The sequence below is a fragment of the Lactuca sativa genome, chromosome 8, assembly GCF_002870075.4.
Source record: "Lactuca sativa cultivar Salinas chromosome 8, Lsat_Salinas_v11, whole genome shotgun sequence".
NCBI lineage: Eukaryota > Viridiplantae > Streptophyta > Magnoliopsida > Asterales > Asteraceae > Lactuca > Lactuca sativa.
Window position 1 is genome coordinate 140,961,878 of NC_056630.2, and position 11,817 is coordinate 140,973,694.

Consider the following 11,817-nt stretch of genomic DNA (forward strand, 5'->3'; position numbering starts at 1 on the left):
GTGTCATTTAACAGAGCTGATGTATTGAGAGAAAACATAGAAGCAGTGTTTGCAGCTTGTGATGCAGCTCATGGAAGATGGGCAAAACTTCTTGGTGTTCGTGCTCTTTTGCATCCAAGACTAAGGCTTCAAGACTTTTTACAAATATATAACGTGTCACAATAATTTGTAACTGCAACAGAGAAGGTAAACAACAATTTGTTTGATTAATAATATTATTATTGTTGTTATAGATGACAAAACTGAAAGCAATGCTTGATCAAGAAACATGGGTTGAAGTAGATGTGCCTAATGAATTCCAGGGAATTATGGATTCCTTTTCTAGAACAATTGTTCACTATTTCTAAATTCCAATTACTTTGTATGTTTCAGTGGTCTCCTGACAAATCATCCATCTTTGGAAGCTCAGTAGAAGATGGTGTCTTGAACATCTGGGATCACAATAAGGTGTGTCAACTCAACCAAAAACCACATTTACTTTTATTCCATTTTCCCCTATTCTTTTCTTGCAACAAATTGTTTTTTTTTTTTAAAAGGTTTGTTTGTTTGTCTACAGGTTGGTGAACGTTCTGGTCCAGCCTCAAAGTTTGCACCTGGCTTATTGTTCAGACACTCTGGACATAGGTATATATATTTAATTTTAATTAATGGTTTTCCTTTTTACAGAAATAAAAAAATAGATAAAAATTGAAACAAGATTATATTGTGCTATGATTGAAGGGATAAGGTGGTTGATTTCCACTAGAACTCGCATGATCCATGGACAATTGTCAGTGTGTCGGATGATGGTGAAAGCACAGGTGGCGGTGGAACTCTACAGGTATGTATATATATCACTTATTTCTTATTATTTTAGTTTTTATTAAAATGTTATTTATATTGATTAGTTGAAATGTTTGTTTTGTTTGAATGATGATGTGTGTATATATGGAGGATGATTGATTTGATTCATAGACCACAGGAAGAGGTGATTAATGAGCTGGAGCAGTTAATCACCTCATCCCTGTTTTTGATGTTGAAGTTATTTCCGAATTTGGGATTTGGAAATTTGATTCGAGTCTATTCAACTTGTGAAGTTTTCTTTAATTTATTTTCTTTTTAAAATTAGTTGCAATGGAGTTTAGATTTCGAATCAATGTTTCATCTGTTTGATAAAAAAATGTTTCTCTAGCTTTCAAGGAATAGATCTGGTACAAGCACTTAAATAATTAGAGAAAAATATGACTACATCCACTAATCCATAGTTTTTTTCAATTTTTCTATGAACGCAATTGGTATGAGACATTTCTTGCGGTTAAGTTTTTTTCATTGCTAACCAATAATTGTGACGTTGAAACCTTATGCTAGTTTCATTTCAAGTGATATAGATTCTGTGAGAAGAAGTTCTTGATCTAATGGGAGACCAAAGAGTCAACATCCAGAAAGCATATTTATATCTTGCTCTGACCGATTAAATTATTGCTAACACATATTAATTAACTACTGTACGCATATCAAATAATTCTTGAATTGTTGGTTTTTGATTATATGTAGTCAGGTTCTTTTATCTTTTATCCCCCGCTTTAGTAGCCATCTTTGGAAAGCCCTTGTTCTCAAAACAAAACGGGTGATTCTTACAATTGTCAAACTGAATTTTATCTATGGTTCTGGTTGCATAATTATTGTATTCATCATTTTAACTGAGATCTTATTTTACTTTGTCAGGATATGGACATCCAAGATAGAGAACTAGTAAATGACTGGCTCATGATCATAGTTTACAAAGAACGTGGTTTTGGCTGAAAAACATATTACCATGTGGTATGCATCTTCCTTGAAACTTCATGATCTTAGGCCTCTGTGTTTGTTTATTTAAGGTGTTAGCATAAATGGGAAAGCATACTTTTGAATGTCACATTGTTGCCTTCACTTATAATTTGCATAATGTCGATTGTGCTTTAGAATATTATTAATTTATTTTTATTTCTCCTTAGTAACTGTGGGCATAGCACCACCTTTTTTTGTGTTTCTTTTATTGTGAGGGCAATCCTTAACTGTACCAGTGGTTCCGATTATTTTGGTCTCTTAATGGGGTATTTAAGCCTTAGCTGGGAATTAAATAGTTAAGCAGATTTTTGTGATGCTTATCTGAACTTGAAGAGTTTTTTCACCTCTTGAACGTGAGAATAGAATTTCTACCTGATCCTTTATAGGAGATACTTTTGACTGGTGCAGGGAAACTCTAATGTTACTATGGATTGTCTTAATTGCCTTAGTTTCGACTAATGCAGAGTGTTTGACCAACACTGATGCTAATGCCTAATGCCTAATGCTATACTGCTTTGTCTTTCTTTGTTGGTAAGACATTTGTATGCTAAACCAGATGCTAATGCCTAATGCCTAATGCTATCACTTGTGGTTTAATTCAGATTCTGGGACAAAAAGAGTCATAGCTGGGCTGTTAATGTTCCTGTTTGTTTTCATTTATGCAGGTAACAATCTTGTAGAAAGGACTTATGAATCAGATGTTAATGGTAACAAGTTTAACACTCGAGTCCATACGATTAGATGTTAATGGTAACAAGTTTAACACATGTGTCTTTGTTATACATACAGATTAAATGCAATGGATTGTATTTTTTGTATATGGTATTTTATTTAATATTATGCAATGGATTGTATTTTTTGTATATGGTATTTTATTTCTATTATGAGAGATTAAATGCAAATTTAATTTATAAATTAATAAATATATAAATATATTTTTTTTAAAAAAAATTAAAATTACGATACGCAAAAATGTGTGTCGTCTTCATTTATGACATGGCCTTTCTTGACGGAGGCTTCCTTGATACGCATTGCGTGTCATAAACACGTGCGTCGTAAAGTTACGACACGCAAATGCGTGTCGGCTTCCTTTATGACAGGGCCTTCCTTGATACGCATTGCGTGTCATAACCGTGCGTCGTAAATGCGCGTCATAAATGCGCGTCGTAAATGTGCATCGTCTCTCTTTATGATAGGGCCTTCCTTGACGCACATTTGCACGTCGTCTGAGCGTTTTACGACGCGCAATGAGCGTCGTAAAAGGCCTTTTTTTTCTAGTAGTGTTAGATCTGAGGATCCATGTAGTTTTTGGTTCCATGCTCAATTTTAAGCCTTTATTGCCATGTTTTTTTTTTACCAAAAATAGAAGGACATGCATTGCACATGCAAGTCCATAAAGCCACGATTTTTTGGGCTTATTAGTAGTAAAAAATCATTTTGGGAACTTTGGATGTGCAACTCTATGGATTGGGTGCTTAATGAGTGTCTTGATGCATTTAGCCATCCTTAAGTAATTAGGGTTTGGGATCTTGACTGGTAGAGGTGTCTTGATGGGTAAAGTTGGAAACTTTATCCTTCAAAATCATGGGAAGGGCTAAATATGAGCATTGGAGCTCTTGGAGTCGTAGGAAAATGAATTAATGGATTAAGTTGTCCATACCAGTCCCCACGATGTAGCCTTAGGTTGCGATGGTGACTGGGTAGAAACCTGTCAACCTTGTTATTTAGCAGCCACGATGTAGACAAGGATGGCCACGGCGTGGCGACCAGCTGGAGTTGACTTTTTACTTTTGACCGTTGACCTTGACCAAGTTTGACTTTAGGATATTTAGGATATTTTAAGTAATAGATTGAGGCTTGGTCCCTGTGTGTTGTGCAGGTGACCCGTAGAGTCAATATTTGGAACAACATTCAGATAAGCTATCTTCTGGATATTGAGGTAAATTTTCCTCACTATACTATAGCGAACTGTTATATTGGTAGATCTATATGATTACGTGTAGTTGTTGGCTATTAAATGTTCCTGTATATGTCAACATGTTATTGTTTGGTTGGGTTGAGGAAGTCCTGCTTTGTGTTGAAGGCCAAGATATGTGGGGAGGTCCGGATAGGTTGTAGGCCCTTCGAGGTGGTACAGTCAAGCCGGAAGCCCAAATAGGTTGTAGGCCCTTTTAGGCATCCAGTAGGTTGAAGGCTCATATATGCATGACATTATCTATTTGGTTGTGTTTGGTACTTTGTGGGAGCTCACTAAGCGTTGGATTACAATTTGATTATTATGGTTTCAGGTACCTCAGAGGATTAGGGCAAGGCGAAGGCTTGATCTTGCAAATCATCTTGAATTTTTATGAGATTATGATTTTTGGGATACTTTGATTCATGTTATGACTTTTGGAACTATGTTTTATAAACACTTATGGTTTTTGGATTGGTTTCAAAAATGAAAAATTTACCTTGATTTTTGGGATGTTACAAGTTGGTATCAGATCCTTGGTTTGAGAGAATTGGACGAACATTCGTGTGAATCTATACTTAAACTAAGTACTTGCAAAAGTTTTCAAATTATTTTCAAAAAATGTTTTTAAAAGTAACCAAGAAAGGATGAGTTGTGTACGATCAGACGAAGCAACAAAGTATTCCCCAAGATACCCATAGTGTTATTTTCTTATGATGATTACGATAGAATTGCATGCTAGTTGTAGGATAGGGATATTCAAGAATTGCATGATAGAATTACCTAAATTATGATGCCTTACTTCCTATAGAGCTTTACTGCTTGAATGTTTCTTACTTGTTGCTTTGTAGCAATCCTACCGGTGTAAATTAATTATTAAATGAATATGTTAAGACACATGATGTAAACGTTAAATAATCTTAGTGTGAAGGATTTGGTCCTATTGCACGACTCTTGTCTGAGTCCAACCATTGTAGGGCTGAGTCTTTTAATCTAAGATTATTTAAGTTTTGTTGCATGTGATTGTATTCATGAAGTAGCTAACTGTCATTAATAAGGATATTTCACCAAACGATGGCAGTGAGGATCCTAGGATAGCCTAGGAAGTGTAGTAGTATGCAGGGTGCATTGTTTAGCGGGTTTTTGGAGTATCATTATGAGGAGGTAACTTAGAAGATCCAGGATGATTCTTGAGGAAAGTATGGATAGGTGTGGAAGGTAGTATTGGGTTCGTACTACTGGAAGAAAGGATCCATACCTGAATCGAGGAAAGTCACGAGGAGTCTAAGAAGCCAATAGAGGATGATATGCATGTTTCTGTTTGGTGGGTAAAGTGTGATGGATTAATGATGATGGTTTGGTCTTGTTTAATAGGATGGCGACGTCTGGACGGGAAGTAGAGCCCTATGAGATTGGTGCAAATACAGGGTTACACGGTTGGATTGCCAATTTCAAGGAGCGAACTGCAGCCTTGCAGACTATGAGAGATATTATTGAGGAGGTTAGGTAGAGAGATCTTGATATGGGAACACGATATGGAAAGAGAAAGCAGGCTCATGATTTTGCATTTTCAGTGATGGATGAAGAGTTTCAGGTTGCTAACCTAGGCACTGAAAGTCAGGGGGAATATGATATCTGCAAAAAGTGTGGTGGAACCCACGGGTTTGCTTGCCACAAGTTCAAATGCTACAAGTTTGGAGAGAAAGGGCATGTTGTTCGCGACTGCAATAAGGGTCGGACATGTTTTCACTGTCACTAATCAGGTCATCTCAAACCTGACTATCCTGCATAGGTAGCGGAGGGAGTGCAAGCCCCAACACCCATCGTTTGACAGGAGGTCAAGGTTGGATCTCAAGAAATCGTAGGTATGAATTTTGATCTTCGGTTTTATCTGGAATGGATATGTACTTGATTAATGTGGTGCCAATAAATAGATAGTCATTTGTATATTTAGCATGATAGAACTATTATGTTTGCATCTTTAGGTTTTAATGGATCAGGGATCCAGCCTTCGTGGTGCTTCGTAAATCATAAGGTAAGGGGATCTTTTATATGGGTTGGAAGCTATATTGTTGGGAAAGTTTCTGACACCTCCATTTATGGTTCAGGATTTCTTTGTGATTGATGGTTAGTATTCAAGAATTGTAATATGCCATTTTGCATGTCGAGAGCTGTGTTTAGAAAGTATCTGCATGAATCGGTTTTAGGCTTCGACGTGGAAGACGTCAGCCAATAGAGGAGAAAGCCCTGAGTGGGGGGGGGGGGATGAGTGTTTTGATTAAAGGATTAACAACCATACTAGTTTTCGATATTATTGAGATCTTTTATGATGGAGAGGATTGAAGGATTAATCAAAATTGGGTGTAGGGACAATGAAATAGAGTTAAGAGTAGCGTATGTCACTTAGGTAGCATATCAGTTGAAGGATTAGTTAGCTTGTAGAACCAATCACCATCATTAGTAAGGGTAGAGCTATTTTTGATTTATCGACCTACTTCAAGGTGTGGTGGATGCACTTTTTTCACATGTTTTATGCAATGCATGAGTTTGTTTGAGAATTGTCGAGTAGTATCAGTTGGCGGTGCTATATATACATCAATCTTTCTTCAAGTATGGAGCAACAAATATTTTTGGAACCATGATTAGAGTGCGAAGCAATGTTGACCGATTCTCTGGAAGGACTTTGGATCTACGCGGAATCCAATTTCGGTGGTTCGTGCCAATAAGGTTGGAAAAGTGTTAATCTGATCTTGGTTCTAATAGAATTCAGGTTCATTATGGAATTTCTTTCAAACATAAAGTTTGGTTCAGTTAATTGAGAAATCGTAGGATTTGTTCGATTATTTAAATTGGAAAATTTCCTTGAGAAGGTTTTATGGTTGGAATGCTTATTGATGTGGATGGTGATCACAAGCTGGAGTGCTTAGGGTCTGTACACTATGGATTGTGAACATCTAGTGGAATTATTGAAGTTGTTAGGGAGTGAATGATTCCAAGTGTGGGAGAAGCGCTTGTGAGTATCAGAAATAATTTCAAGTGTGGATTAGCTTGGAGTTCATATCTAAGGGTAAGAGGATAGTTGGTCTTTGGTTCTAATCAGGGAATCAAAGATTAAGGATTTGGGGTATCTCATCCGGGGATGTGAAGCAGAGGTAGGGATGCATTTGGGATCCATGGCTAGGTTTAGGAAGAGGGATATGTTAAAACCTCTCTTCCTGTTCTTGTTTGATGAAGGCTTTGGGGTTCGAAGCACAAACTGAACACCTGATAATGTTCAACATGCCAGTGGTTTTACTCATATGGATCTTTGATTGGGTGTTTTTGTAGATGGTAGGAAAGACCATGGGCTGGGCCCATAGCAATTAGGTGAGTGTTGTAAGACTGTAGGGTGGCTGTAGTGTCCACTAGGTTGGTAGATGGGTGTGGAAGTGTGGTAAGTCTACGACTTGGTTTATAGCATTCTATAGGATGAGTTAGGCCATTCCACCAATGGCCATGAGACTGTGGAAGGGTTGCGTATTGTAGTATGGTATGACTCCTGTGGTTTTGGTAAATAGGATGTTGTCTAGGTTCCCGCAGAATGGTGAGATGATGGTCGTATGTCTATAGGTCCACCGAGCGTTGGTCAGGAAACTTCACAGCTGAGATTGGATGATGGCAAGAACAATGAGGAATTGTGAGCTTCTCATTCCAATGATTGGATGGTGTCACTTCAAGTCATAGACCGCTATGGTTTTCACTGGTGTGTTGGGTTGGTAGATGTGTTGTGGAAATCCGTACGTGTGATTCGTTAGTAATTAGAATAGTTGACAATTTTGGGTAGCACTGAGATACTACTGATGGCTCAGTAGGAGATGAGTTGGGTCGGACCTTGGTAAGATTTAGACTTGTTGGAATAGTCATAGTTGTTTATCGGTAATTCCTCGAGGAGTTCCTTATTGAATTGTTATTCGGCGTTGCAAGATCAATTTTTTGAGTGGGTTGAGTTGCTAGTGGTAGTGTTCATTGCAGACCGTTCAGGCATTCGAGGATATGCATAGGGCAACAGTGTGTAACTCTTGAGGCTGAAACCTGGTAGTAATTAGCTTGGTCAAAATGTTCGATAACATCTAGAGTAGGAAGACTTCACGATCAATGGATTGAATCCATGCAATATTTAGGCTCGGATAGCCTTTACCAATTAGAATCTCGGGAAGAGTCTCATGGTGCGACCATGCACAAGATTTTCGGTCTAAGTAGGTGGTTGGGGACTTTGTATCCCAGTATAGTAGGAGGTAACCATGGAATCAAAAGATATCGAATAGAATAAATATGCGACTCTTTGGTTATCAGGATGTGAGTTATATTGGGTTGACATTTAGGGGTGACACTTGCGATGGGAGTAACCTTTGTTTTCAGTTGAAAAGTCTTTTCGACAACGGTGAATGGTCAAGGATTCCATTTTCTTGTGGTATCATGTAACACCCTGTTTATTTATTAAATAATTAAATTAATTAATGAATGTATAGTAGCCCTAAAATCAATAATTATATAGCAGGGTGTTGGTCTCGAGGAGCTAATTGTCATGAATTTAGAATGTTGAGGGCTAAAGGGTAAATGTTGGACTTAATTTGACAAGGTTTTGTTAAGGAGGGGCCATTTGGTAACATAAGGACTACTATTGAAAACAATTTGTAAAGGGAGGGGCTGTTGGGTAAATTTTGGACTTAATGTGAATGGATTTTGGTTGGCTAGGGTTAAAAAGGTAAATTGGGGATTTGTTTTGAAAGAAAAGGAAGGCGGAGGGGCCATTCTTGACTTTATGGCAAACTTGTATATGAGTCGGGTATTTAAAGTCCCGTAACCCTAACCCTAGAGGGGATCTACAGCCACCACCATATCTTCTCCACACTCCCAGCCGTCACCTATTCGCCACCACTGAAGTATCACCGGAGCACCAACTTGTTCCGTCGCCGGCGAAGACGAAGAGTCGAGGAGATCGGGAAAAAGCGTGGTTTGTGGGTGCTATTGTTGTTCATGGGTGGGTTTCACGCTCTCGTCAAGTCCCTTCTGCTGCTGCCTAAGCCTACACTCGCAACCGCCTTGCTGCTGTCGCCTTCGGCCATTTCTCGTCACCAAGAAGGTTGCGACTGCGTTCCTTTGTCAGGTGTGGACTGCCGATTTGCATCTGTTCATGGCAGTGTTATGTGGGTTATTTCATGCATGGGTGCGTGTGCTTTGCATGTGTTGACGTGTCACCGGGTAGAAGACCAAGAGAAACCATCGCCTCCACCATGAGGTGGTGGCTGTTATCGCAAACTGTTGTCGTTGCCGCCATATAGCTTCCTTCTACCGACTTCTGTCGGATCTTGACACCACCGGTCATTGCTACGAGTTATGTTTGGGTGTGTATTCGAACAGATCTATTATGTTCAGTTTTCATTAGGTTGTTGGGGTTTGTTTAGCCGGAAAACTGAGAACAGCCACCACCACCATTGTGAGGTGGTGGCTGCTACTATGCATCGTCATGTGTATGTGTGTGTGTGTGTTTATTTGAGATTTAGCATTATAAAGTGTAATTACAAATTGGAATAATGAAAAGAAAACTTAAAACCATCACCGTGAGGTGGTGGCTGCCGTCACCGACCGCCGTGTCGGGTGGCGGTGTGCTTTGATGGTGTTTTGACTCGTTTGGATGGTTGGTCAAAGGGACTAAGAAACCCTAATGGGCCTAATGAGGCTTAATGGGCTTAATAAACCCTAATGGGCCCAATGAAGCTTAATGGACCTAAAAGCCCAAACAGATGACTAAAGGGCCTAGTGAAACCTTAATAAGTCTAATGAACCTTAATTGATCAAAAGACATATCAATTGGGGCTATTGGGCTAAGATGGGGTTGGAAACCCTAATTAGGGTTTAGAAATCCCTAATATTGGATTTATGGGCTTGGACTTATTGGGACCCACTTTTGGGCCATTGGAATGGAATTGTGTGATTAAGATTAATCACACCATATGACTTATTTAGAAGAATGATGGACTTAATGGATTAAGTCCTTAATGGGTTAAGGGAGAGACACTTAACCCTAATTGTCATTTTATGTGAAACCCTAATTTCACTTGGGTTTATTGTTGGGCCTTTTATTGGGCCTTGATGATTGGATTATTAATGGGCCATCCAAGATCAGGCAAATAGGCTAGAATAATTAATGGGCTTTGAGGTAAGGCCCATCTGAGGAGTTGGGCCCAATTTGGAAAATTAGGCCATAGTTAGGCCTTAATGATTATATAATATTGGACCATTAGACTGTCAAAGGTTGTACTGGACTTTTGGTTGGGCCTTAGAATGAGACCATGCAAAGGTTTGGGCCCAATTTGGAAAATTGGGCTATATGTTGGGATTTGATTCATAGTTGACTTTGGGCCTATGGATTGGGCCTTGGGATTGAATAAAGCCAACCTTGGGGTAATGTAGTAATTATCCAAGTATGTATTTATGGTTATGTGTTGGGACCCAATTATTAATTGGGTGTTATTTTGGTGTTGACAGTTCGGGAATCTGTCATCCAGCAGCTGGGTTTGAGTCTGCAGGACTTCAGCAATGTGGGGTTGAGGCTACAGAACTTCAGCAGCGTGAGGCGAGTTACCTTCCAGTAGGGGTGGGTCTAAGGCACCAATGTCGGCCCACCAGTAGGTGATTATGCTTGAGATGATTGTCTTTGTGATAATTATCTGGTTGCCATTATTTGATATGCTTGTTGTGTTGGGATGTTATGAGATATGTGTTAATAGTAGTAGGGGTGCCATAGTCCCCAGTTACCAGTTGAAAGATACCAAAGACGGTTACCAGTTGAAAGATACCGAAGGGGTGGACAGAACCCATGCATGCCTAGCAGTATGTTTATGATATGTTATTATGTGACCTGTATGGTTATGATATGCCATTATGTGATCCAGTATTTTTATGTTATGTTATCATGGAACCAATATGTTTATGACATATTATTATGTAATAGTGATAGGGGGTGAAATAGTCCCCGGATACCGGTTGAAAGTACCGAAGGGGAGGTTAGCTCCCGGTTACCGGTTGAAAGATACCGAAGGAGAGTCCATCTCCCAGTTATGCCAGACAGATACCGGTTGAAAGATACCAAGGGATAGGCATTATGTGGTATGATGGGGGAACTCACTAAGCTTCGTGCTTATAGTTTTCAGTTTTGGTTTCAGGTACTTCGTTTCCAAAGGAAGGGAGCCGACTCGATTGCATCGCATCACACCATGTTTTCCGCACACAAGATCCTTGGGATTACACTATGATATGGTTTTATGATACTGTGTTTTGATTGTTGACACTTTGGTTTTTACATGAGACATTATTATGAATGTTTTTATACTAATGGCTTTATGTAATAACTTAATTGAAATAAAAAATTTTGCCTGTATTATTGGGATGTTACATATCAGCAAGATAATTCAGGGTCAGAGAGGGTTTCGTTCGATTCAGATTGGAAAGTGGAGTCGTGTTAACTGTATTTCAGAATGGTTTTGTATGACAGGAAGTCAAACAAGGTATTGGATTTCTGGATTTTAGGTAGAGTAGTGATGATTATTCTTCATTGGTTAAACTTAGTGGGGTAAGGATTCATTCATCGTTAGGTATGTGAGTCCTACTAAGGTTGGGTTCAATTGTAATATTAGAAGATTGTCATATGTATGCATCGACTTTTAATTCGAGTCAGGGTTCCGAAAGAATTAACCAAATTGCTAGGGGTGCGTTGAACATAACAAGAAGTGATTTTGAGGAAGAAATCTAATTTAAGTGGGGGGAGATTTGTAACACCCGTTTCCCAAAGAAGGATGGACAAGACTTAAAGAATCAAATAAGGTTTTTCAGGGAAAATGCCCTGACACGACATGGGGCATGGATGCCCATGACATGGCGTGGGGTTTAATGAAAACACGTGTTTTGGAGATGCCATAACATGACATTAGTGGCCACGTCGTGGGAACCGATACAGTTCAAATCCAAGATTTTTCGGGGTTTCCTCATATATAAACACCTTAACTCTCTTTCTAGGT